The following is a 25,906-nucleotide window of genomic DNA, read 5'->3' on the forward strand; positions in this document are numbered from 1 at the left end:
ACAGGAATCATGCATGCCTCCACTTTGTTTAATATTATTTTTCTGTTTTCGACATTCCTAGCAATAAGTTTTTCAATTTCTACATCTGGTGCAAGTTTTTCAATTTCTACATCTGGTGCCTTTCAGGTAACTTGATTTGAGTTTGTAACATCATAAGTCTTGCTGAAAATGCGTTCAGTATTTTCCAATTGATAGTATCTTCCAGGCTTTGACTCAGCCTATGTTTTCTAACAAACTCTCTTATCGTTTTTCTCCTATACTGAAATTTTTTTTGATATGTCCTTTAACAAGTTCAGGAAAAGCAGATCCCCAACAATAACTAGACTAGTGTGGTCGGACTTCATATTTGGTCCCATTCCTGTTAAGAGATTAATTAATAAGATACATATTAGTTTGTGACTGCCAGTTGATTATTAGAGAATTTTCATTTGCTTTGAAATGGAGGAATATTTAATGTAGTAATTACACAGTCAGATATTTCACGCCCAAGATCACACCTTCTATTTCTATTCCTTGGCCTTCTGAGATTTGCACTTTTGAAAGAAATGGGCCCTCTGGAGCATGACAAATTTGATTTAAAGGTATTTGCAACAGGATGTTATTTTCTGTCAAAACCTAATGCAACTGTAGGTTCTCTCTTCCTAGTTTGGAACTCATGGGCTTGGGAATTGCTAATGTAAATTCTAATCTTAGACCTGTTGGCATGGCAAATATGGAAAAAACTCAAACAATTGCTCAAAAAGTATAGATTAAGGTTGCAGGACCTATAATTAAGACATCTTTGAATTTAGTGAGTTACAAACTGATTTTCAAAAGCAATAGTGGCACTTGCAAATGAGAAAAGAAAAAAATGATAGGATGCAGGAACAAATGCAACTTAGAACTCAGATGTACCAAACTTTGTGCATGCACACATGCGCGTGTGTGTGTGATATTGGTGTGGGTAAGGAAGGTTGTTTTAACTTTTCAGCTATGAACTTTGCAGAGTGAAAGATAACTCTGAAGCAGCGGTGGCAAGATATGCAGAGAAGAAAGAAGTAGACCCTGAGCGCTCCCTAAGAATGTATGGCATGTAAATAAACATGTAAATAAACATGCTTACTGACCCAGCAATTCCACTTCGGGATATTTATACAAAGAAAATGAAAACACTAATGTGAAAAGATATCTCTCCCTCTATGCTCATTACAGCATTATTTACAATAGCTAAGGTAGAGAAACAACCTAGCTGTCCATGGATGGATGAATGGATAAAGAAAATGTGTTATACACAGTGGAATATTATTCAACCATAAAAAGAAGGAAATCTCCCCATTTGCAACAACATGGTTGGATCTTGAGGGCATTATGCTAAATGAAATCAATCAGAGAAAGACAAACACCATATGATCTCACTTACATGTGGAATCTAAAAAAAAAAAAAAAATCCCTAACCCCCTACCACCTCTCCCCAAAAAACACCAAAACAAAAACCCTGAGCTCACAGATACAGAGAACAGATTGGTGGTTGCCAGAGGTGGGAGGTGAGGGATGGGCAAAATGGGTGAGCTTCTAGTCATAAAGTAAATAAGTCATGCGGATCTAATATATAGCATGGTGACCATAGTTAATATACTGTATTGCATATTTGAAAGTTGCTAAGAGAGTAGATCTTAAAAAATGTAACTATCTAAGGAACTGGATGTTAGCTGGACTTATTGTGATCATTTCACAATCTATACAAATATCAAATTGTTATGTTGTACACTTGAAAGTAACACAATGTTACATATCACATATACCTCAATAACAAAAATAAACATGCTTACATAGTATGAAGTGAGTCCTCTGGATTCGGGATATAGTGCAAGTCATAAAACTTGGACTCAAATCTCAATCCTATTTTTGGATGTGTCATTTCATTTCTGTGTCTTGCCTTTCATAGAACATGGTTTGCTATGTATTTATAATTCATTCTTGACTGTTTACTCAGCAATGACTTGAAGGAAATTCTTTAGTTATCGAAGATCTGGTTTTGAATCTATTGCAGACCCCTACCGCTCTATGCAAGTTATTCTACCTGCTCCCTTCTCAGCATTCACAAAGTGGGTGTTCCAAGGAGTGAATCAGTTCCACATTCCTGTGAGGAAATGGTATTAGGATTGGAGGTTGGTATACCAAACTACATCAAAGAGCCTGTAGCAGTCTGGGTCTAATCGGGAGATAGAAACCACAGAGTAGGCTAAACAGAGGAAATTTGATATAAGAATTTTTAACTCTAATAAGTGAGTAACAATAAGTAATTTTATATAGGACCTACAGGCTGAGGGAGAATACCTAAGGAAAGACACATTTGGGAGGAGTTCAGACTTGGATAAAACATGCTTTGGCCACCTAAGAGCAGAGAAGTTGGCTGATGTGGAGTTAGAGGCAAACATTAGGCAGCGCTCTGCAGTGCATGCAGGTGGGGAGCAGGTGATCAGCAACGTGTCGTGTGGGCATGGGCTGGGGGGCTGCATGTCAGCAGGGGCCGAAGGTTTTTGGTGGTGAGGGATGCATTGGGGATGGAGGTGGGTGGGTGAAGGCTTTCAAGAAAGCTGAGGACGGGTCATCCCCTGGCCAAGCTGCAAGGTTGTGAGGGATCATGTTCTGGTTGTGTAGCGTGGGCAGGCTCCATATGGACATGGTGGACACCGACTTGCCTCCCCTACCTCCCCTACCCATGTTGAGAATTTCTGGAAGCCTCTTCCTCTTGCAGTGTCCCTTCAGCACCCTCTTTTGGGGAAGCTTAATATCATACTCACCCTAAAGGCAAAGTGTTTAAAGGAATTCATGGGTGATTTATCATAAAAGATCATATTTAGGGTTGTGTTTGGATTTGTGAGGCAATAAACATAAACAACAAGGGGTCCAAGAGCAATAAAGAAGGCCAATATCAACATTACAAAAACATTGGTGGCTCTTTTCTGTCTGTGAAAGGAGAGCCCTTAAGAGAATGCTGGCAAACAACCTTTTTTCCCCTTGTTGACATAAGACTCAAAAACTTTGATATCTTTTCAGTGTGTTATGGCATATTAATTTGTGCATTTATATAAAGTGGGGCAATTTCTAATCCTTATTTTTAAAGATAAATGCAAACCTTAGAGAGAGTCATATTCAGTAAGCATGTCCCAATAACCACAAGTAATAAAACATTCAGCCTCTGGAAAACAATAAAGGGGATGCAATTCATAAACCCAGGGAATACTTCTCATGTCCCTTTTCCGTCTTTGGCATGATTCTCTTTCGTATCACGTTATGTTGGAGCCTCTCGCCTGTGACTCTCCACCCCCACAGCATACCTCCTCTATTTCTCTGAACCCCACAACTTACTCTCTCGTCTCCTGTCATCCGCTTTCTCCCTCAATTTTGTCTCTCTTTCACTCTCTCCTACTTAACTTTTTCTTTTCTCCTTAGGCTTTTCTCTCTGGGTTCTGAGCTTCAGTTGTCCTCTGCCCATTTGCTAATTCAGCCTTGCCAGACGGAGTCCTTGAGCTGGTTTGTCAGAGAAGCCCCTCACAAGGCAAAGGCAGGAGAAGGAGCAGCAAGGGTGTCTCATTCTCTTCCCTGAGGTGGGTGGGGAGGCTGGGAACATTAACAGATTATAAATCCTGTCTCCTTCACACTTTCTCCTCATCAATCTTTGTTGACTCCTGCAAAGAGGTATTCAATATTCAATATTTAAATGTTCTTTTTGAAGTTCTTCGAATTTACAACCTACGGGCACCCTATTCTTCTTTCTCTTTGCTGGGCTATACATCATTTCTCTTGATTCCTTGGAAAGGACAGCCAGGTGAAGTGTGAGCACGCATGCACCCGCGAGTGCGCGCGCGCGCACACACACGCACTCATGAAAGCATGCACATTACACATCATTCTCCCTTCTAGAAAACCTTGAGCATCCATATTAGCATTTAAACTCTTTGCCCTCTAGTATCTCTGCTCCTTAAAACTTGCAAAGAAAATGTGTTCCCTAAGTAACCATATTCACAGTTCCGTGTTCGTTTTAGTCATTCTTCTGCATAGGCAAGCAGCAGCAGGAGTGCCGGGAGTGGCCCCTGGGTGGGCACTGAGATGCCGTTTGTGTGCAACCCTGCCATATTGGAAGCACATGAGAAGACAGGACTCCATGAAGAAATTCGGGCAACTTTTCCTTACTTGCAAACTAAGAAAATAAAGTTGCTATGGCTTAAATATATCTTAGTTCATTATTCTTTTAAAGGTATATAAGATTTTACTGTATGAATGACAATCAGCCAGGATTTACTTTCTAAAGGTGGTAGTCGTTATTTATGAAATACCTTAGCCTCCTTTCTCTTCCGGAGACATAGTAAGATTGTGCTGCCTATGGATCAGGTGACTGGAATTTCCAAGCCAGAGCATTTCATTGCCACCACGAGACTCTGAAGAGCTGTCTTTCTTCTTTGGCATGGTGACTGGTCACATTAAAGGTGGTAGCTGCTCCATCAGCCAGGCCCTAGTGTGGGAAGATGTAAAGCAGAAAACTCAGCCATTGTGACGGACATATCATGTAGGTGAGAAATAAGCCTTTGTTGTTCTAAGGCACTAAGATTTGGGGGTTGTTTGTTACTTAGCATAATTTTATGCTGTTTATCTAATTTACCTCATCTCGACCAATTCCCTAAACTCAAACATTTCTCCTTGCCTTACTGGCAATATCTTTTTGTCCTGGATAAGTACCTTGACCAACTATAGAATGTTGGAACTGCTGTACAAACTTCTCCATTTTGCGATGTTTCTGTCATTGTTTTTTGGAAGAAACATTAATGAAATTAATAAAAGTAAAATTATTTTTATAACAAGGGTCCCCCATATATAGGCTATGACTTTAATGTATTAAAATTATTGGAAAGAGAGAGCTTTTCACTAGTGTAGATCTTATCTAATTTTCTATATTAACTTCCAGGTGATTTCCTTCATTTGCTCTCATTTACTCATTCATTCATATATTCACTTATTTATGTTTTTGTTCAATAAACTATATTGAATGCCAGTCACTGAGCTAGGCTGGAGATATCAGTATGAGTAAAACTATCTCTATCACTATTTTTATATTAAATTACTAACCCATTTCTTTTTTTTAAAACCTATTTCTTGTGTAGAAAAACTAGGGATTGTTAAAAATAAAAGAGAAGGTCATTTTATTTTATTTTGTTTTATTTTTAAAAGATTTTATTTATTTATTTGAGAGAGAATGAGGATGAACAGGGGGGAAGAGAGGGAAAGGGAGAAGCAGACTCCCCATGGGAGTCCCACACAGGGCTTGGTCCCAGGACCCTGAGATCACGACCTGAGCTGAAGGGAGATACTCAACTGATTGAACCACCCGGGCGCCCCAAAAAGAAGGTCATTATTAAAATGATTTGCATTTAAAAGTATAAAAATCTTGCACATAATGAGCAGGTTTAAAGCTCTTTCAAACTATTAAGGAAATTTATATTAAATAGGCAAGGAGCTTCTTGTTAGTTCCACCTACTTTTAACTCTTACAAATTTAAGATAGCTAAATTAAAGAACTACTACTAGTTTTGTTTTGTTTTGTTTTGCTACTAGGTTTTACGACTAGTTTTTATGTGTATTTGATATAACTGAAATAACTGATCTGGATATATCAGAACCTTGGTAAATTGTGGAGGTGGGTGACTTTTATTATAAATTTATTTCATTTGCATCTACCAAGTGAGATAATGTTGCGTATTTTCCCACACAGAAGGGTGCTTTGAAAGTGGAGCCGCGGTACGCTCCAGTGGTTGAAAGTACTCATTTCAGGGGTACTTGGCTCTCGTGGGAACTCTTGCTGGTATTTGGTGTATTCTGTCACCGGATAGCTTCCCACCATTGAGTATAGAGTTTGGTTTAAAAAGTTGCAGATGATATTTACCAGGATAAAAACAATGAATTACAGAAAAGCCACACAAAAAGAGTAGAGCCCTTCCAGGTTGAGCCCTACTAGGGAAGAAGAGAGAGAAGAAAATGTATTAGAAAATGTTCACATATAGGTGATGAGTTTTCGAGATAAGAAATGAAGTGGCTGGGTCAAGGGCATGTGATAAAGAGTGTCTCTCAGAACATGCCTCCTCTGGAGGCTGACATCATATCTTTGATGGGACACACACACACACACACAGAGTCTATGTGTGTATCCTTCCATTTCAATGATAATCCTGAAGATTTCTGAAGTGTTACAGAATATATTCTATAATGTATGCCATACCTCCATGTCATATTAATATTTGGGAAGAAAATATCATTCTATATTACTATGTTGAAACATTTATTATGTGAAATAAAAATTTATTACTCTTTTCCTATATTTGCCACTAGGGATGCTCTTGGTGCTTCCAGTGAGGTTTTAAAGGGCTTTTTATCTCACGTTCCTGCCAGTACTTCATGTAGCAGTTTGTTAGCTCATAAGCTCAGGAACGTCACAGGGTAGACTAGGTCCTCAGGGATGTAGCAATGAAATATAGTCTATTATATTGATATTAATCCTGCCCTTTGACACTAGAATTATAAAGGCATTATATTACAGTAAATTTGGCCCATACCAATAAGTACATGTGGGAAAGAAGGTATAAAGGTCATGCTGTTTCCTACTTATTTTTTTGTCTAATAAAACTATAAGAAGCAGTTTTGATCATGGAGAGTGAGAAAGATGGGGAGAAGGACAGACGGCCATAGTAGAGCATTCTCTGATGGATGGCATTTTGTAGAAGCCAAGTGGAATTGTTAATATTTCAATATACATAATATTTCCTGTATATTAAAAATAAGATTTAAATATATTAGAGAAATTTAAAACTATCGGAAAGATCATGGACCTCTTGGAGAGCTATGGATACACATGGGTAATGTTATCAACTGAGAGTCACGAATAAATTAAAGAATTTGATTTAACTTCTGGCTTCTTTATAGAGAAAGCCATTTGAACACACACACATACACACACAAGCACATTCATTAACCATCTGCTCTAAAATCAAGCAGCATAAACATAAGCCCTTAGCCAATATAACCAATAAATGCTAAAAAGCACATTTCAGTCCTCTGTGGGTACCATTTAAAGGCGAGAAAGAACACCAGAAATGAAGAGAAGACTCAGGCCTCTGTGGTATCTATGGAGCAATGTCCTCATTCCAGCTGGCTGGGCTTGGAATTCAAGCATTACCTAGTACCAACACGGACGGAAATTATGGCTTTCTCAGTGAACTTTGCTCATGGTTCTCTAACTATTATTCTTAAACTGAGAGGCTAGTTTGAAGAGAGTAGCTTCAGTCAGGCATCACTTATGGCCATCACTTATGGAAGGGCTCTCTAGTATGTCCTGATTTTAATACAGCGTTATTGCATCACCGGATGCTTGCTAAGGGTGCTTGACCTCAAGATGAATGCGGGAAAAAGTGGATGAGCTGGACATCTCCCCTAACCCCCTTCCAGGCCTACACTTTCTCCAGGGTATGAGGACTATCCAGTAGAAAATTCTTGCATAAGAATTCAAATGCTTGCTGTGTCCATGCTCCAGCAATGTCATGGCCACTCTTGGCAGGGGTGGGGGAGGGTGGGGTGGTACTGGTCTATTTATACTACAGAAAAATGGAAGTTAGTAATGGTGCACTTTCTTGCTTACTGAGTCATGTCATGTAAAACACTCTGCGTAGCTTTAGAGTCCTTTAAGATGCAAGGTCATCCCTAAATCAATATTATCTGTGTACGTTATTAATCATTTAACAGTCCACAGATATTTACTGAGTGCCAAGAATGTGGCAGGCACTACGTTAGCTATTGGGATAAATGAGTGAGCATTTTACCTCTGTGCTTTTCCTGTGCTGGAAAGCGTTCCTTCTTTCTCCCAGTATTTGTTCGACCTGAACTCCAAGGCCAAGCTCAAGTCTCCATCTGCCCTATGAAGCTTTTATTCACTACTGCTTCCTGAAGCACTTTCTCTACCACATCTGGGTGTTTAATCAAATCCTTTCTGAGCTTCCTCTGTGTCTCCTACTTCACCTAGCTCAGCGAGGGCTGGCCACGTAAATAGCTTGATAACCGCCACTGATTGATTACTTTCTTCTCTACAACACACTATTATTATAGACAAATAAGACAATAAAAAAGAAGGTGCTTTGGACACACACAGATGAAGAAAATGCAGTTAAAAATCTGATATCTGGTAAGAATATCAGGATCTATAATAGGAAAGAAAAAATAGCTTGCCTGTCAAAGCAAAGTAACAAAGGTTCTGCAAGCTGCTACAATTTTGTAAGAAAGATAACGGCCTTCTCTAATTTGGTTTGGAAATTCTGTATTTGTACCTGAACTGTGTTTTAGTTTAGTCATAGCCTCTATGTTTGAAAGTAGACGGTATCTCTCGCCTTACTCTTTGTTTTTTGACTCTTTTACCAAATGACTGCTGCATGCAAATATGTTTTCTGTGCCCAAAGCAATAACTAGATGTTTTAAAAAAAAGATACTCTTGCCAAGAGAATTCTGCTTGACACAAATTAATTCCTCTGAAAACAGGCTATTTTCACATTTGCTTTAATGCGCTCAGAGCAGGTAGCTGTGATTTTTTGCTAGGTCTTATGCCCATGCGCCCTCTGAGTATTTTGTTTTGTTATGGACCATTAAAGAGCGGGGATGATAATGTTCCATCATTAGGCAATCATATGGAGGATAAATTTCTCTTTCAGACAAATGGAGTTAAAAGACTATTATTCTTTCCCCACTTTCTTCCCCAACTAATAGATCATTTAAAAGCCATAGGGGTAGAGCACTTTAAAAATCTCCAGGAAACATTTTTAACAGTGATAGTATATTCTTGCCCAATTTATTACCGAAAAAGAAAAAGAAAAGAAAGACATCAGAATTCTCGGGGAAAAATTTTCACGTTCGTGATTTCTTCTTTGTTCTACCCTAGGGCGTGGTCCTGCTACAGCGATCAACAGAAACTGTGCAGTCTCTCCCATGTTAGAGAAGAACATTGCAGCTTTCTGATTGGGTATCATCATCATTAAATCTATAAAGATAAGCCAGACTACTTGAATCAGAATGCAGAAGGTACTGCAATTGTCAGACTTGCCCATTTGTATTTAAACCAACTGAATAATAATGAATCAGCATCCTTCAAAAAGACTGAAACTAGGCAAGATGACTTGGCTATTTCAATATTTCTTAAATGGAAGAAGTCACTTTCAGGACAATACTTAGCATTCATATTCAAGGATTTTGAACTTAGTGTCTTTTAAGAAAGGTTAAAAATAGTGTTTTTCATAATGCCTTGCAAATGTAACATATTAGATGCTTCCTATATTTCCTAACTAAGGAATATTCTCCTTGGTGAACATCTAACTTGTCAGGGAGCAGTTGTGAATAGGGATGTGGAGAAGAGCACATATGCTGGGTCAGACAGCTGGTATTTGCCCCTTACGCTCTGTGTGGATCGGGAGAAATTGTTCAATCTCTGTAGTGGGCTGACGGGTGGCCCCTCAAAACTTATGTCCCTGCCTCAACACCCGGAACCTGTGAATGTGAATTTATTTGGAAAAAGAGTCTTGCGGATGTACTTAAATTAAGCATCTTGAGGTGAGATCATTCTGGATTATTTGGATGGTCCCTAAATCCAATGACAAGTGTCATCCTAAGAGAAAGGCTGAGGGATATTTGAAAGAGACAACTTGAGGAGAAGGTGATGTGAAGGTGAAAGCAGGGGTTGGAGTTATGCACCCACAAGCCTGGAGCCCCCAGAAGATGGATGAGGCAAGGAAATGCCCACTGCTAGAGTCTTCAGAGGGAGTGTGGCCCTGCTGATACCTCGATTTTGGACTTCTGACCACAAGATCTGTGAGAGAATAAATTTTTGTTGTTTTAAGTCATGCAGTTTGTGGTAATTTGTTACAGCGGCATTAGGGAACAACTTCCCTAAACTAGAGTATCTTTTTAACTACAAAACAGGGATAATCATAGTAATAACAATAACCCCAAAGAGTTGCAGTGTGGACTGAGAGAGATTTGTAATGTAAGACCTTTGCACAGGGTAAGGCGTGTAGTAAGTATTCAATGAATCTTAGAAAGTACTATTGTTGTTCAATGAATTGTTGTTTGAAGAAATAATTTCACACTAACTAAATCTAATAATGACTAAAATGTACAAACTGTAATAATTTTAATTCTCCTTGTATAAAATATTCAGAACTTGTTGATCTGCCATTTCCTTTAGAAACCATTGCCCCTTATTAAAAAAAAAAAAGAAAAAAGAAACCATTGCCCCACTTCTGTCTGGAGTGTACAAATAAATAGTATCACTGTTCTCCATTGCAGCCATCTATTAATTATTAGAGACCCAGAATTAGGAAGAAAATATTAAGGTTTTCTAACTTCCTTCTATAGATTTTGTGATAATCAGGCTCAATGGGAAAATTTTTTCCCCATTTTTTCGTCACTTCTCTTCTTGGAGCAACAAATTTTTATACCTGTTGGAATTTATATATGTGTATATTTATTTTATTTTATTTTTAAAAAGATTTTGTTTATTTATTTGACAGACAGCGAGAGAGCACAAGTAGGCAGAGTGCTAGACAGAGGGAGAGGGAGAAATAGGCTCTCTGTCGAGCAGAGTCTGGTCCGGGCCTCCATCCCAGGACCCTGGGATTATAACCTGGGCGGAAGGCAGAAGCTTACTCAACTGAGCCACCCAGGCGCCCCATATATATATGAATTTTAATATATATTTTTATATATAATAGACAAATTATTTTTATAATATATAATTATATATTATTATATGATCTTTATATATCTAAAAACATAATTTTATATATATTATGTAATATAATTTATATATGTCCCCTTCTCTCAGAGATGCTCTTCACCAAGGAACTCTGTTTTAAAAGGGGGATATTCGGGACACCTGGGTGGATCAGTCAGTTAGGCATCTGCCTTCAGTTCAGGTCATGATCCCAGGGTCCTGGGATTGAGTCCTGCATTGGGCTCCTTGCTCGACGGGGAGCCTGCTTCTCTCTCTGCCTGCCACCCCCCCTGCTTGTGCTCTCTCTTTCTGACAAATAAATACATAAAATCTTTAAAAAAAAATAAAAGGGGGATATTCCCAGGCCACCACACGATACATTTGTTAACAATCACTGACTAGTAAGAGATCATTCATTATTCTCATCTGTTCTTTTCATTTGAGTTCCTGGTCAGGATATAATAAATCTAATTATCCCAAGATTGAGAAGTATGTAATGTCAGTGTTATATACCTGGTAAGCACAATATTCAGCGGGGTATCTGACCACTCCATGAATGTTCATTGAATGGACACATTTGGGAAATCCTTGGTTTGGCACAAGAAACCAGTTTGTTTCTTTTGCTGTTTTGTCTCTGGGATAAGCATAGACAGTTTTCCTTCTGCTTTTTCTGCCTGCGGATCATGACTAGTATCCATGTTTTCTTCAACAAAATGAAAACATGTGTTAGCTACATTAGGACCATTAGTTCTCAGGCACAAATCTAAGCGAGGTGGATTATCTTTGGCTATCTGTTTATACATGTGTGTAAGAGAGCATTCCTTTTAAGGGTCTGCTGACTTGGGGACTCAGAATGGAATTATGTTGTTTTTTCATCTGGGGACTGAAACATGAAAATCACATTTAGGAGGGTGTTTTGGAAAAGACAGGGGATACTGTCTTGTCTGTGGGACAAGCTGAACCTTTCTCTTGGGGATGCCTAGGGCCATGGTTTCTTCCTTTTTCTTCAAGCTTAGCCCAAGGTGCGATAGAGAAATGGACAGCCATCTCTTTTGGATTTGGGTATTCAAAAACAACACCCACATGGTTGCAAGTCAAGAGAGATGCTACTAAATTGAGGAAAACCACAGGTTTGTAAAGTAGGAAAGATTCTGTTTGGTGGAACATGAAGATTGAAAGCCCTGGGAGGTGTAGAAACAGATAGATAATCAATTAACAGAAACAACCAAGATGTCCTTCAATCGATGAATAATTTACAAAATGTGGTAAATCCACACCATAGAGTATCTTCTCAGCAATAAAAGGAACAGACAAGAGACACATACAACCTGGATGAATCTCCAGGGGATTATGTTGAGTGACAAAAGCCAACTACTAAAGCTATATACTATGTGACTCCATTCATATAACATCACTGAAATGACAAAATTATAGAAATGGAGAACAATTTAGTACCTACCAGGGGTAAGAAGAGGATGGGGGGTGAAAGGCAAGGTGTGACTACAAAAACACAACATGAGGGGTCCTTGGAGAGATGGAAATGTTCTGGGCCTTAACTGTATCAGTGTCAAAATCCTGGTTGTAATATTGTACTGTAATTTTGCAAGATGTTGCCACTGGGGAAAACTGGGTAAGGATCACATGGGTTCTCTTTATTATTTCTTACAGTTGATATGAATCTAAATTATCTCAAACTAAAAAGATTAATTATACAAATTAATAATGAAGGCAGGATGAGAAGAAAATACCATCAAATGGAGTAAGTAGATTGTTCTCTACTTCTTAGCTGTAAGCAAAAGGGATAATTGTGTCAAGCATTGCTTTACAGTTAAAGCCATGTGTTTGAGACAATATAGAGTGGGAAACTCAGGCATCTGATAATATTGATTCTGGCAGGACAGTAGCCTCTTATACACAATTTTAACTGTAGCTAAAGTAAGACAGAATGCTAGCATGAATAACAGCATCATTATTGTGCCTTATTGCTAAATTAGAGGTATTTTCAGCTGCTTAATACTCTGTCATTTCTCTTCCTCACTTCATATAGAGAAAGAACACTAGTGGTTCTATTATTTGATGGAAAACCTTAGTTTGAGGTCTATTAATAATAGTCCTAAGTCAAATTTAAGTAGGAGCGCCTGTGTGGCTCAGTCGGTTAAGCTTCCAACTCTTGGTTTCTGCCAGAGTCATGATCCGGGGTTGTGAGATCGAACCCCACATCAGGCTTTGCACTCAGTTTGGAGTCTTCCTGAGATTCTTTCTCCTTCTCCTGCTGCTCCTTCCCCTGCTTGTTTTCTCTCTCTCTCAAATAAATTAATAAACTATTAAATTATGCAAAACTGGGGGTTATTTCTAAAACACGACAATAAAATGGAAGAAAATTTAATTCTAGTGTTATATTTATTCAAAAGTCAAAGGGATGTAGAGCGATTTGAATTTGGAGAAGGTTACTGCACGGTATAGTGATGCAGCTGGTTGCTTACGGTTTGGGGTGCAGGGGTGGGATCTGGCATGCAAAATGGACTCATGACCTGCAACTGACTTTTGGCATGTATCATATTTAAAATCTATTTTTCAGATAGTAAATACTGTATTTAAACTTTAGTCACAATATCATTTACAAACATGCCCTCAACATAGAAACATCTAACCTTACAAAACTTTTACAATCAGGAAGAGGTTATTTGTATTTACAAAATACTTTAATTTTTCTGAAACAAGAATTAAGAGACCTCACTTGATATGATTGCTTACAACATAGCACATGCAATGTTGAAACATACCAGTGTCTGAATTCAGAAATACATTTCCCTAGGTTTCTGCAGCATTTTTACTCATTTTTGTTTCCTTCTAGTGTATAATCAGATAGCTTGTGGTTCTCTCTCCCTGGTGACAATTTTATATGCCGCATATATCCTAGTCAGCTGCAGAGAAGCTACAACCCAAAATAGCAGGTCAAAATAGCAGGGCATATTTATTGCCAGGCACTGTGCTCAGCATTCACATGGGGTTATCTCATTTCAGGCTCACAACCACCCTATGAAGAGGATACTACTATTATCCCCATTTTCCAGATAAAGAAACGAGGGCAGTTTCAACTTTAGTCACTTGCCCAACACACAGTCCCTTGGTCTAATAATTTGGTGTGTGGTTTAATGTGGCAATTTATTTTCTTTATAACTATTTCTTCTGAAAAAAGGAGGCCATCTTTCTTGTTACCTAATGGTAATGTTGGGGTTCCAGGTCTGGATTAGAACCCAGACAGGCCCACTATAGTATCTTCACTTCAGACTGTATCCCTCCAGAAGTAAAAAGGGCTATGGAATAGTGGTTACTAGAGATAGCAAGACTTAGATGTCTAAGAGCTCATTTATGGTGACACTCACACAGAAGTCACATTTTTGGGGGGACTGGTTGACATTTTTTACTTAGTTCTATGAAGGGAGTCTCTGAAGCCTTCTGAGAAAAACATATCAGAAATCATGAATTATATTTCCACTGCTGTAAGTGATTGGATTATGTGATGATGAAAAAGTTAATTGAATGGTCTAGCATTTGTTTCCAAAAAGCTGTGGAAACAAAAACTACACACCTGCAAACCGAATGTTTTCTGACTACAGGTTGGTATTCAGACTTCTTTCATGGGTCAGCTCCTTGTTAAAATCTTGCCATCTGAAATGTGGACTCTTCCATTAACACTTTAAAGCCTCTTAGACTCGTTTTCTCTTTCTCCTGTACAAATACTTCACATTCCTGTGACTCACTCAGTACTGCTCTGTGCTGTTTATATCACACTTCCGGCTTTCCCACCTCCACACCATTCTTCACACTGTTCCCTCTGCCCATTCCTCCCTTCCCGGCTCCCCCCTTTCCCATTCCTCTGCCCATTTTTTAGGACCCATTCCAAATGCTATATTTTCTTTCCCAAACATTTTCTGATCTTCTAAATGGAATACAATGTCTCTTTTCTTTGAAATATAGCACTTAAATTGAGTATCACTAATCATTGTAACATGGATTGTTTCTAATGTGCCAGTATTAAGAGTTTGCGTGTATCCACTCATTTCATCCTCCTACAAAGCGTGTGCTGTCTACTCTATTATTGACCCCATTTTCCAGATGAAGACAGGAGATACCACCAGATGATATGACTTCCCCATGCTTACAGAGTTGGTGAATTGCAGCTAAGGAATTAGAACTTCTGGCAGTCAGACCCCAATTGCACTAATCACCTTCAACCTTGTAATAGGATTACCCTTAAACATTTCATATCTCCTTCTGGATCACAAACTCGTTGACAAATAAACCTCCCTAACCCATCTCTATGTCCCTCTGGAGCTTTCTATAGTAAGGGCCTAACAGATATTTGTTGAAATAAATTGTGTTTCTTTCAACGGCTATTGTCGAGACTTTAGGAAGCAAAACAAACACTTTCAGGTATTTACAATAGGTAAAAAAAAATGTGTCTGGAAACACATAATTCTTATTGTATAAAATGAATTACTTCTGGGGTACTTGGGTGGCTCAGTTAGTTAAGCATTTGCCTTCGGCTTAGGTCATGACCTCAGGGTCCTGGGATTGGGTCCCACATCAGGCTCCCCGCTCAGTGGGGATTGTGCTTCTCCCTCTCCCTCTGCCCCTCCCTACCACTTGTGCTCTCTCTCTCTCTGTGTCAAATAAATAAATAAAATCTTTTAAAAATAAATAAATAGGGGCGCCTGGGTGGCACAGCGGTTAAGCGCCTGCCTTCAGCTCAGGGCGTGATCCTGGCGTTATGGGATCGGAGCCCCACATCAGGCTCCTCCGCTATGAGCCTGCTTCTTCCTCTCCCACTCCCCCTGCTTGTGTTCCCTCTCTCGCTGGCTGTCTCTATCTCTGTCGAATAAATAAATAAAATCTTTAAAAAAAAAAAATAAATAAATAAATAAAAGAATTACTTCTTCCTCTCAATGTTCTCGTCTTTCCAGCCACTGCCACCGCTCCCTATATAGGTATAAGTAAATGCCACCTTAATCGTCAGAAGAGTGAGATTGTACGTATTGAAGTGAAATGAAATATCAACATGAGAGATAATACTTTCTATTCTTTCTTTGTTTTTCATTGTGTTCTTTTATAGCCAAGACAATTATCTGGCTTTGGTCCTGTCCAATTGTTCTGTCCAATTGTTTGGTCCTGTCCAATTGTCCTTATCAAACATACTATGTTTGGTACAGAAGAATATCAAATAGTTATTTCATATTCTTATATAATAAGCAGCCTTGATCTTTGGCAGGTATCCCCTCCCTCTTCCCCATTTTCAAACTCTTACTTAATAAGGGGCAGAGCTGTACTTAGCAGCCTTAAATTCCCTGCTGGTCTTTACCATCTGGCACATTTTCTTGAAGCTTGTGACATAGATTTTTGAATGTCAGAGCAGGAAAACTTCTTGCTAGAGAGACACATTAGATGTCAATCATCATTAAAATAAGGATCTCTAGTGACTTAAGTCAATTCCCACAAATGGAAGAACTCCTGCCAATCAGTGATGGTGTATGTCGTTAGTATGGTGAGAGGCACGACAGCTTCTGACGCTTGTTCACCCATGCGGGGGTTAGTACCTGCCAGGGTCTCATCTTCCCTGTGACCTTTAACTTTGGGCCTGAGCCATTTACAAGGTTTTATTAAATTCCTGTATTAGAGGACTACTTATGAATTCATAACTTTCTAATACCACTGTTATTATCAGAGAAATAGCTCAAACGTGTGGTATATCTAAAAGTCTATAATGGTGTTCCAATCTCAGCAATTTCCCGCCCAAAACCTAGTCATATCAAGGAAATCACATCTCCCATTTTCAAGCCTACCAGAAGATGATTAAAGAGTGGCTGCAACCATACTCCTTACTTCTTACTGAGAATCTCCTATGTGCAAGATTTTCCACTCAATGACATGAGGGGCCACTAACCAATATAATTTGTGCAGGGTCCCTGCCCCGAGGGAATGGAATCTTGTTGAGGAGTTAAGATGTGAATAGGAAGATAACTATAATGCAGGCCAGTATGTGATAATTTTGTAGATATGAACTGATAGAGTAGTTGTTTTGTTTCACAAACTTTTTTATTTTTAAAATTTTTTTTACTGCACTCCATTTAATTAAGGTCAAAATTCTCTATAGCCCACCTAGATCATTGTCACTATCCAGGAGAAAAGAAATGGGTAAAAAAGGGGCCAAGAAAGAACTAAGTAAAATCTGTTGATACCAATGTATGTGAATCACCTATAATTAAATTTATGAAGATATGGGTTCATGCTTTTAATTTTTATAAAGCAACTCTCTAAAAACTAAATAACAATTTCATCACATTCCATCTGGCAATATATTACTAACTATTAAAATAGAACAAGTTCACAGACCACACTAATGACATATCAGTGTACAAGCAAATTTTGAGGAAATTATAAAATCATCTATTTTAACAGCAAATTTTGAGGAAATTATAAAATCATCTATTTTAACAGAAATTATAAAATCATCTATTTTATTTAATAGATAAATAAATAATAAGGTCTTCAGTTCCAGTTAGGAAACAATTAAAGACCCAACTCTTCATGCAAATATACATTACTACCTACTATAGACTTAACCAAATGATCTTCCCAAAACCAGGTTAAAATAAGGATAACTGACATTTATGAAGAAGCCACTGTGTTCCAGCCCCTACCCTACGTACCTGACATGGCCTTCCTTTAATTCTATGAGAAACTGCATAAGGAAACCGGGGAAGAGAGAGGCTGAGCAATGTGTCCAGCACCACAGCTATAGGTTGTCCACTCCAGAGTTGATACGCTAACCTCTGTTGCTAATGTCCAAGGATGGTAAAGAGTTCATAAAAGAGGGGCACCTGGCTGGCATGGCGGTTAAGCGTCTGCCTTCGGCTTAGGGCGTGATCACGGCGTTATAGGATCGAGCCCCATATCGGGCTCCTCCGCTATGAGCCCGCTTCTTCCTCTCCCACTCCCCCTGCTTGTGTTCCCTTTCTCGCTGGCTGTCTCTATCTCTGTCGCATAAATAAATAAAATCTTTAAAAAAAAAAGAGTTCGTAAGAGAAGAGTGAAAATTTGCACTAACTAGACATCATGACCATATGAAAATACTCTGACGGTGGGTCAACAACCAAGAACATAACATGGTGAAACTTCCTACTATTTTCGAATGGGTGTGTGAATGGGCTTGTTGTGGCATTTCAACTCTAGAATTTGAGTTTTCTGCAGACTTTAGTGATGTATTGATCTTCATTTATCAGTACTAAATTTTAGTACACTTATCAATTCATGAAGTCCTGGGGTGCCTGGGTGGCTCAGTCAGTTAAGCGTCTGCCTTTGGCTCAGGTCATGATCTCAGGGTCCTGGGATTGAGTCCCACATTGGGCTCCCTGCTCAGCAGAAAGCCTGCTTCTCCCTCTCCCTCTACTGCTCCCTCTGCTTGTGCTCTCTCACTCTCTCTGTCAAATAAATAAAGAAAATCTTAAAAAAATATTCATAAAGTCCCTATATGTTAGTAGCAAATGAAAATAAAAACGCTCTTTTGAAGAAAGGCCTAGAACTTTTGGTCCAGTGAGTGGTGCAGTGGAAGAGACTCTCAGGGCCCAGGAGTAGCTATGGATATTCTTACTTATTTTTTAAAAAATTCAATTTATTTAAACTAAAAAATAAAAATAAAAACAGTTCATCTATTTCTCCTATCCTTCACTTCCCACCTCTGGCAACTACCAATCTATTCTCTGTATTTTTGAGCTTGGAGATTATATATATATATATATATATATATATATATATATAATATCTTATATATTATAATATATAATCATATAATATTATATATTATATAAAATATATTATATATAAATATGTTATATATCATATGTATGTATATATTTCTTTTTGATCCCACATATAAGGATAGTATATGGTATTTGTCTAGCTTTGTTTGACTAATTTCACTTACCATAATGCCCTTGAGGTCCTTGCATGTTGTCTCAAATGGAAGGACTTCATTCTTTTTTTATGCCTGAGTAGTATTCCATTATATGTTTTATATATGTCATGTATATATCATATTATCACAGTTTTATATATACAGAATCATATATCACTATTATACATATATCATATATACAGTATCATGTATCACAATTTCTATATCATGGCTATTGTAAATAATGCTGCAGTAAACACAGGGATGCATATATCTCTTTGAATTAGTGCTTTCATTTTCTTTGGATAAGTACCTAGCAGTGGAATTGCTAGAACGTATGGTATTTCTATTTTTAATCTTTTGAGGAGACGCCATACTTATTTCCATAGCGGCTGCATCAATTCACACTCCCACCAACAAGTGCACAAGTGTTCCCTTTCTCCGTGCCAACGCTTGTCATTTCTCGTCTTCTTGATCCTAGCCATTCTAATGCGTGTGAGATGATAGTTACATTTCTGTGGTGATTAATGATGTGGAGCGTCTTTTCATGTACCTGTTGTTTATCTCCATGTCTTCTTTGGAAACATGTCTATTCAGATTTTCTGCCCATTTTTAAATTGGATTGTTTATTTTTTGCTATTGAGTTGTAGGACTTCTTTATATTTTTTGTATATTAGCCCTTTATAAGATACAAATTGGAAAATATTTTCTCCCTTCCACAGGTTGTCTTTGTCATTTTGTTGATGGTTTCTTTGCTGTGCAGAAGCTTTTTAGTTTGATGTAGCTCCAGTTGAGTATTTTTGCTTTTGTTGCTGTTGCTTTTAGCGTCAGATTTAAAAAATCATCACCAAGACCTATGTCAAGGGGACTACCACCTATGTTTTCTTCTAGGAGTTTTGTGGTTTCAGGTTTTTATGTTCAAGTCTTTAATCCATTTTGAGTATTGAATTTTTGTGTATGGTGCAAGATGGTGGTTCATCTTCATTCTTGTGCATGTGGCAGTCCAATTTCCCCAATAAAATTGATTGAAGAGACCATCCTTTCTCTGTTGTGTATTCTTAGATCCTTTGTTGTGAATTAATTGACCATACATGTGTGGGTTTATTTCTGGGCTCTCTATTCTGTGCCATTTATCTATGTTTCTGTTTTTGTTCTAATACCATACTTTCTTACTTGTTACAGCTTTGTGGTATAGTTTGAAGTCGGGGAGTGTGATGCCTGCAGTTTTGTTCTTCTTTCTCAATAGATTATTTTAAAAACCTATTCAGGGATTTTTATGGTTTCATACAAATTTTAGAGCCATTTTCTCTATTTTTGTGAAAAATACCATTAGAATTATGACAGAGATTGCATTGAATCCATAGATTGCTTTGGGAAGTATGGACATTTTAACAATATTATTTCTTTCAATCCATGGACAGATATCTTTCCATTTATCTGTGTCTCCTTCAATTTTTTTCACTAATGCCTTGTAGTTTTCAATAGGTCTTTCACTTCCTTGGTTAAACTTATCATATTTATTTTTCATAATTTATTCTTTTTGATGCAATTGCAAGTGGGATTATTTTCTTAATTTTGATAATTCTTTTTGATATGCATTATTAGTGTATTGAAATGTTACAGATTTTTGTATGTTGATTTTGTGTCCTGCAACTTCACTGAATTCATTTATTAGTTCTAACAGTTTTCTGATGGAGTATTTCGGATTTTCTATATATAATATTGCGCCATTTGCAAATAGTGATAGTTTTAATTCTTCCTTTTTGATTTGGATCCCTTTTATTTCTTTGTCTTGCCTAATTATTCTGGCTAGGCACTGTGGCTTTTTTTTGAAAAAAATTTTCTAGTTCAGAAGAAAGGGAGTGCCTTTTACTTTGAGACAGAGTTGGATTCCAATAGAGATGATGCCATTTACAATGTGTATTACTCTGGGAAGTTACTATATTCTCTGAACTTCTATTCTTAATTCCTCATCTGTAAAATGGGAATAAGACTATTTAACTTACAGGACTTTCATAAAAATTAAGTGAAACAGTACACAAAATGTTCCTAAAATGTAGGAGATATAGCAGGGACGTTAAAAATACCAGTTTTCTTTCCTGCTCAGAGATCCTACTAGAAGAGTCTTTAATGATCCCCAGATAGTTATATGATTTGAGCATAATTCTTTTTTTCTCCCACATACTCAAATGAGAGGCAGCCAAGCAGACTCAGAAGCCACCATGTTGAGAGTTGAGAGACCTTGCCCAGGGACTGCCATTAAAAATACTGTGCAAACACGGTGCCTGGGTGGCGCAGTAAGTTAAGCGTCCGACTCTTGATCTCAGCTCAGGTCTTGATCTCAGGGTTGTGAGTTCAATCCTCATGTTGGGCTTCATGCTGGGTGTGGAGCCTACTTAAAAAAAAAATACCGTGCAATCTAGCGCAAGTGACTCTGCCTCTCAGCTGCCTTCTATTTGGAAAATGAGGGTGGTGGGCCTAATCATCTATTAGCCCTGTTAGCTTTAACTTTCCATGAAGGAGATACAATTTGGAAATACAGATCCTTCCATTAATAGCAAAAAATAAAAAAATATATATATATATTATGTGCTTGGAAATTGAATGTCAGCATTACTGCTAGGAAAGACTTATTTGGATTTTTGAGCATTTAAGTGTTTCAAGACCCCAAAGTTATGGCCTTTAGATAAGAAATGATTAGTTGTTCTGTTCAAATTCTTCTACAGACCTATAAAAAAGCAAATTGGTGGCTAGGATTTTTTTCTGATGATGCTGAGTGAACTAGTTTTGTTCCAGAGAAAGCAACCGACCCTGAACCCATCTCTCAGGGATCTCATTTCACCGTTCATTCTTTCTTTATTTGTTATGCTTTCACTATGTGCCAGGCAATGAGCTAGGTACCGAGGAGCAAAATGTACATGGCTCTTGTTTATAGTCCACCTAAAAAGAAGGACAATTAACCACTTAGTAACAATAATAAATGATAGCATGTTATGCTAATAAAGCACAAGGCACCTATTGTCATTATTATTAAGTGTTTAATAGGTTAGAGAAAGCCTCTTGGAGGAACTTAAAAAAAAAAAGTGGGAAACGATTGGGACGTGTGGGAAAGACCAGAATGTTTCTGTTCCAGTATGAATGATGACCTCAGATATTACATTAGAAATAGTAGGTTTGAGGGTTTGAAAGAAGTGTGAGGCAGGGAGTGCTAAGCAGTCATTGTGGAAAAGTACACGGTTCCAGAACATTGTGTGGGGAAGGAGGGGGTGTTCTTGTGCGCCTTTGGAATGTGTCCTGCAAAAACCACTGAAAGAGGCAAAACAAGACCAGATATTGTTAGCAGGATTCCTCTGGCTTGGAATTGCGGAGGATGCTTTGGAATGGGAGCAAAGTTAGAAGCAGAATGACAAGACAGAATGTTTTTGTGAGAAGATGGTAGAACAGGATAGGACAGTAGCAGTGGAGAGAGAGGGAGACAGACAGATAGATGTCTGTTGTGAACTGCTGAGTATAAATCATGAGAACATAAGAAAGCACATAAAGAAGAAAAGGAGGGGGCATCCGGTGGCTCAGTTGGTTAAGCATCTGACTCTTGATTTTGGCTCAGGTCATGATCTCAGGGTCGTGAGACTGAGCCCCGTGTCAGGCTCCGTGCTCAGCACAGAGTCGGCTTGGGATTCCCTCTCTCCCTCTCCGTTTGCCCCTCCCCCCCACTTGTGCATGTGCTCTGTCTCTCTCTTTCTCTCTCTCAATAAAATAATTTCAAAAAAAAAGAAGAGGTGGAGGAGGACGTTCCTCTGCCTGGACTGCTTGTCCCCCGGGTCTCCAGAGGGCTCACACCTCACCCCTTTCAGGACTTTGCTCAATTATTTCTCAGAAGGCCTTCTTTGAGCCCCCCTTTTAACATTGTTCTCCCTCATACCATTCCCTTTCTCCTGCTCCTATTTTCTGTTTCACCATGATACTATTCTATGACAGTCTACATGATTGTTTCCTCTTTCACGTATCCATCTGTCTGCCCTTACTAGGCTGTAAGCTCCATGAGGCAGATTTCTGTCTGGGTCACTGGTATCTGATACACCACAGTTGTTCTATAAAGTCTGTTGAATGACTGGTTGAGTGAGAATAGTATAGACAAGGGAGGTTTGTGTCAAAGAAGCTGGAGGGGGAGAGCATGGGAAGCAATGGGAAGCAATGCTGAAGGGAAGGGTCTAGTAGAAATAGGGAGGTGAAAGATAGAGGGTAGAAGGAAAACACGCAATGACCTGAGGTCCCTAAGAAGGTAGGCAGGGATAGGATCTGGCCACGGGGGAAGAAACTGACCCTGGTAAGCTGACAAACTTTTTTTCATTGTAACTAAAGGAAGAAGAAAAGATGAGTGCAGATGCTGGTGTGTCTGTTGATATGGAGATGGGGAGGTAAGAGACACATTTCCAGCAACGCCTATCTGTGTAGTCTTGTGATTCCTTCCCAGCAGTGCTGAACAGCCTGGTGATAGGCTCAGATAGGATGGAGAGCTGGATTCAGACATGATGGTTTACACGCTGAAAAAGAACAGAGCAAGGGAGATAGGGCATTTGGCAAGAAATTAGTTAAAACTACAGGCTATGAATTTAAAGTAAACTTTGTTGAAGTATATACACAGACAGAAAGGTGCCCATATCATAGAAATACAGCTGGGTAAAGTTTTACACACTGAACACACCTGTGTAAGCAGGACTAGGACAGTATCGTGAGTTTCAGAATTTAGTGCAGAACAGATGAGGGAGAGGACAGAAGGGAGAATGTACCAGGGACTATAGGATAAAATGTTATTCGGGTGAGATTAAGAATTGTGGCAGAAGTCGAGGAAGAATAGGAAGTTATGACTACGGACGGGGTGGCTAAGTGTTTCATTCCAGGTTTTAGTAGTAAGCTTGATGTGCTCTTGGGGGCAGATCACTGATGTCGGGGAAGGAGCTCATTAGGTATCACTGAGGCCAAGTCATTTGACAAATTATCTACTCAAATATTTTGGTCCTCCAAGGCGATGGAAGGACTTCAAAGTCTTAAATGCACATGCAGAAGTGACCTGGAGTTCAATAGATAATGGCGAGGAAAAATGGTAGAGGGTGGAACAGTGGAGCAGGCCTTAAAAGAACCAAAAGGGTGAAGAAAGAAGGGGAATGAAGGACAAGAGTTCTTGAAGTTGCAGTACTGTTTGAGGAGGGTGGTGACCCCATCTTCGGATTCTGTGGAGTTGGGGGAAAAGTTCAGTCCCTGCTTGAAAGGGCTGCAGGGGAGACGGAACACTGGGGCAGAACTAGTTGCGGTGGAGGCCGAGGAATGAAAGGGATTCCCCTGTAAAGGTTGGAACTGGAGGAGTTTGGAAACACATGAGTGAATTTCGAGAACATACAGGGGTAGTTTGGGGCGGCAAGGAGATAGGAAGGATGCGGTAAGATGTTTTGTCTTTTTGATCAGGATTATTGTTCACTTTTGGACATTGTTTCTGCCCCTTTGATTGTCTCGTGGTAGGAATCTTGTGTCTTCTATTCCCTAGGTGGCCTCTGTCTCACCTCATCCATTTCCTAATTGTTCTTCAAGGTGACTTTCATTTCTTCCTGTGAGAGTCTGTATTCTTTGTAAAATTCAGATTTCTTCTATCTCCTTAAACTCACCTCTAACTTTTATCTGACTTTTAATGGCTTGCTTGAGTAAATGATTAAATTTCAGGGATTTCAAAGGATGATCTAGGAAAATTTGGTTATCTCAATGACAAAAAGGGAGCCATTACCTCTCTTCAGTTTTTTGGAGTAAATTAGCTCTTTCCTTCTTCCCTCCCTCCCTCCCTTCCTCCTTTCCTTCCCTCTTTGCTTCCTCTCTTCTTTCTTTCCTTACTCCAATTATGACATTTTGGTATAAGGACTACATTGTCTTTCTGCTGTTCTCCATGAATGGTCTATATTATTATTATTATTATTATTATTATTATTATTATTATCATTGATTTTTTTTTAGAGAAGGGGCAGAGAGAGAGAATCTTAAGCAGGTTACATACCCAGAGCAGAGCCTGAAGCAGGTCTTGATCTCACCACACTGAGATCTTGACCTGAACTGAAATCAAGCCAGATGCTTAACCGACTGAGCCACTCAGGAGCCCCTGAGGGATCTATTCATTTTAATTGGTACCTTTTCACTTAGCAAGTCAAAACCCTTGCATTTTGCACAGTATAAAGATCCTAATAGCTACAAACTCTGCTTCGATGGAGGGTTGGCAGTTTAATTTTTGAAACTAAAGGTGTCTACCACTAATGAATGGCCTTAAATTCATGGCAAGGATTCCGGTTTGAGCAGGAAAGCGATGATGAACTAAAGAAGGTAAATGGTGCCCTACTGTCAAAATGAACCAACTGTTACAGGGGCAGGATGATAATCTTCAATAACACTTCCTGGTTTAATTAAATATAACAAATACAGATGAAATCTAGGTTTACTCTTTCCTGTATCTAATCATCATATGATATATTCTTATATCTAGAGGGGTATTTAAGATACTTGCATTCACGTGCTGCAGATGGTGTCTAATGTTTCAAATCTTCATGGAACATATTTATTTAACATCTAATTGAATAAGGCACCATGCTGGGTGTAATGTCAAGAAAAAATATCTTATAAGGTTATAACGTAGGAGGAGAATTATGGAAGCATTTTCACATTTCTTTTCCTCATAATCTTACCCCAGTTTTTAAATATACCTTAGGGTTTTAAAACATGTAACTTATTTATTACTCTGTTTTAAATTATGGTAGAACTTAAGAAATTCAATTTTTAAAGAGTTCACTTTAACACATTTTGTATACTGTCGCCTTCAAGATATCATTAATACATGGGGCCCCTGGGTGGCACAGCGGTTAGGCGTCTGCTTTTGGCTCAGGGCGTGATCCCGGCGTTATGGGATCGAGCCCCACGTCAGGCTCCTCTGCTATGAGCCTGCTTCTTCCTCTCCCACTCCCCCTGCTTGTGTTCCCTCTATCGCTGGCTGTCTCTATCTCTGTCAAATAAATAAATAAAAAATCATTAAAAAAAAAGTTATCATTAATACATTAGCACATTAATGCATTCATGAGTAGCATAAATAAACAAATGTAAAGGATGCATATTATAGACACATTAGAAATGTGGATTTATTAT

The 25,906-nt window shown here is 38.5% G+C and overlaps 1 pseudogene; it reads right to left on the reverse strand.

The window, feature by feature from the left end:
• LOC100472147 overlaps positions 1-25,906 on the reverse strand; it is a 67,805-nt pseudogene that overhangs the window by 11,104 nt on the left and 30,795 nt on the right.

Source organism: Ailuropoda melanoleuca, chromosome 5 (genome assembly GCF_002007445.2).
Source record: "Ailuropoda melanoleuca isolate Jingjing chromosome 5, ASM200744v2, whole genome shotgun sequence".
Lineage (NCBI taxonomy): Eukaryota > Metazoa > Chordata > Mammalia > Carnivora > Ursidae > Ailuropoda > Ailuropoda melanoleuca.